Genomic DNA, 3832 nt, shown 5'->3' on the forward strand with positions numbered 1-3832 from the left:
AGGGTGATGTTATGACTCAGAGAAGTATTTCTGTGATTCCACTTTCTTAGAAGTTCCCACTGGAGATCACGCATGTGCCATATCCAACAACTGAAACCCCATTCTTATTGACACTTGATGAGTCTGTAGCTGTTGTGCCAGGGACTGGATCTGGCTAGACCTTCCTTGTGTTAATGATACTTTGCTCAGAATGTTGTCTATCCTAACCCTAAGGAATTTTATCTGCTGTCATAGGATGTCTTTTTTTCCCCTGTTCACATTCAGCCATTTGTTGCAAAAAAAAGTATCGGCTCAGCCGTCTTATAAATGACAATGCATTCAGAAGTCCCAACCATGGACTGTAATCCAGATAAGGCCATGTCTTGATTGCTTGTTTCCTCAATTCTGCCATTAGAGTGCCTAGCACCTTGGTAAAAGTTCTTGAAGAGTGTTTCTAGCCCGAAGAGCATTTAGATGAACTGAAGGTGTTGGCACAGGACCCAGAACCTGAGGACTCACCTGTGATACTGCACAACAGGGATATGAAAATTGGAAAGTCCCCTTTGTCTGCGAGTATAGAATTCAGACTCCATGTGGAAAAGTCAGTGTTCACAATCTATCATTTATTTAGTACAGTCTACAAAATGATAGCTAGAATCTGATTGGTTGCTATAGGCAACATCTCCACTTTACAAACCTGCGGGAAACTCGCAGCTTTTACATTTACCCTCAGATGTACTAAAACGGACTCTCTCAAGATCGTATATAAAAAGAACTAAAACAAGCATGCAAAAGATTTTCAAATGCACAGCAGCTATAACAGGTTACTACTTCCATCAGGAGTTTCCATCAATTCAAAAACAAATTCTATAATAAACTAAGATGATATCACACAACAAAAAGTCTCCAACTCTATAATGTAGATTTAACGCTCTAAAGAGTCAAATGTCATAGTTCCTAATCATATGAATAATGCATTTTGCTGACCCAACAGTGTCAAATCTGTACTTGACCCACACCAAATCAAGACCAGGGGGTAAATGTATGAAAGTCTGATTTCTGCAAGTCGCCGGAAATCGGTCGACTTTGCAGCTAAAATTTAAATCGGCGATGGCTTGTAAAGGCAATCTTGCCTTTACAAGCCATCGCCCCCTAAAATTTTCACTGCAAAGTCGCAGATTTCCGGCATATATATATATATATATATATATATATATATATATCTATCTCTGAGGGGGTAAGTGAAATGTATGGGTTCACAAATGATTGTGAAATATGGAGCAGAGCATGAACTCATTGTCAAAACAAACAAAAAAACATTCCAGTTGAAAGGTTTATTCTTCAAGCAGGTGTAAACAGATGTGTTTGTGTGTTTATGCAGAATTTAAATATGATATGGATAATCCAACAGCCTTTCTTGTCTGCTGGTCTAATCACAATTGACAAGCAAGGCAAGAGATCCCTCCATGAATTAGAAACCCAAATATTTTAAGCGTATGCAGGAAAACTGGAATGAATAGAGGGGTACTGGGTAGAAGATGATCTTACCAAAGGGAGCAGATCCCTTAAAGAGTCCTTAAATAAGTTTTAAGGTGTTTTTGAAATTTAACAATTTGACCTCCACTTAAAAGATATCTGGTTTCAGGCTGGTTTTCATTCAAGCGAATTTTCAGAATGAGTAACAACACATTTAGATAGATTGTATACTTTGGTGCTTAAAGAAATATTTTGGGAAGATTCACCATTATCTTGCTTCACATGTGGCTGATGTTTTTTGGGTTAGAGATCCTAAAAAAGGTGTAGAAATATATGCTGTAGTTTAAGGATTTTTTTTTAGATTTTTGATTGTGTTGAATTAACAGATCTTCAATAATTCGTACCGCAATGAACTTTTACATCCCTCCATGACTTTTATGCTGACTTAGAGCCCAGCGATACACCCTGTTCTCCAGATAATCCTGGAGCACATTATCAACTTTGGCCTTCTTAAAGTTGATCTTGTCCTATCCATACTCATTGCTCTAATTGTATGAGACAATTTGTATACTTTGTTTGAGAATGGGTATTGTGCAGTGGTTCCCAAACTTTTGCAGTTCGCGGCACCCGTAGAGTCTCCATAATTTTTTCAAGGCACCACTCCAAAATAATTACCGAGCAGTCCCGTTTTATAAGCAGTCAAAAAAACGTAATAAGTATTTAGGTCAGGACAGAGATACTTATTTAGTTGTATGCAAAAATAATATACATAAATCCAAGGGAAAAGAATATTTTTATATATATTTTTTTCAATTATATTTCTTTCAAAGAATAATTTACAGCCCACACTCTGTGCCCCCTCTGCGCATCCACACACTCTGTGCCCCATCTGCATCTGCTCTGTGCCCCCTCTGCATCCCGCCGTGGCCAGGGAGAAAAAGAAAAAAACCAAACACACAAAAAAACCCCAAAAACTTACCAATACGGCAGCGCCCACGACCCAGCATCCTCTCTCCTGCCGCTTCTCACTGAATATGACTGGCGTGATGACGTCACACCCGGCATTCTGTGAGAAGCGAGGAGGGTGCTGGGTCCTGGGCGCCGCCGGATTGGTAAGTTTTCTTTTTCTTCCTGGCCATGGCACCCCTGTAACAGCGCCGCAGAGCACAGTTTGGGAACCTAGGGTATTGTGTCTTTAGTTCACTGGTTAACTCAAGTGTGATTTTGTAATCTGCCTCCTTCTTACAGTGTTAATTTCCAGTCAAGTCACTTTATTGACAATCACAAACCAATGATGACAGAAAACTGGGTTGTTTCTCCATATAGTATAGGTATTTGAAATCCAAACACCATCAGGTAACTGCCTGTCCCATAAAACAATAAATCAAATTATTCTTTAACATTCTGTAATATGCACTAACAGCTTAATTAGTCAATTCAGGCACAGATGAAGGATTCTGTGTCCTCACTGGTGAAACACAATATATCACCAGGTTGCAGCTGGGAAATGTCAGAGCCCAAATCTAGTTAAAAGTGCTAGAATCAGTACTTTGATGCTTCCCTCATCCTTAATCAACAGAACCCAGCATAAAGCGGAGAAACAATTTTCATCCGGATCAATATAGTATAAAAAGAAAAAGGTGAGAGGGTGAAGGGAAAAAGAAAAAAAAAAAAAGTTAAATTCACACATCACACAAATAACATGGCCACGTTCTTTCTGTGATAGTTACAAAACGTGTATTATTCATCCTACATAAAAACTTGCTAGTTTGTAAACTTTTGTAGACTATGTCAAGCTTGTTATAACTTTTTCCCCCTATAAAAAGTAAACAATATACGCCTGATATAGCAACAGACACGTAACAGTGAGGTGTCTACTTATGGTAAGCAACCATTGTCAAGCAGGTGTGTCCAGCAGTTCATATTGTAAAACAAACAATTTGGACAGAAGCAGTACCCTGCATGCATCATGGCATGTCTACTGTGTTGCTGTGCTAAGAGAAGGCTGTAATGAGCGTTCTGCACCGACTACTGATACCACCATCTAAGGACTTCCAGAATGCTGCACTCATGGCCTGGCATTCTGACGCAGGAGATTTAGACTTGCACAGATGTATGAACAGTTTCCCCTTGAGTAAATGCAGAAGAGCACAAACATGTTCAGCTCACTGCAGCTTGGCACAAGTAGATATATTGCAACAGTGATAGAAAGTAATCTTTGCACATTAGCAATGATGGAGCTCGTCACACATAGTACAATAAAGTCAGGAATTGTGTCCACAGCTGAATAAGCACACATCTACTGTATAAAAACTGAATTTGTGGATGTGAATATTAAACATGCATTTCACAAACTAATTCAAATAAAGCAGTACAC

The sequence above is a fragment of the Mixophyes fleayi genome, chromosome 3, assembly GCF_038048845.1.
Source record: "Mixophyes fleayi isolate aMixFle1 chromosome 3, aMixFle1.hap1, whole genome shotgun sequence".
Lineage (NCBI taxonomy): Eukaryota > Metazoa > Chordata > Amphibia > Anura > Limnodynastidae > Mixophyes > Mixophyes fleayi.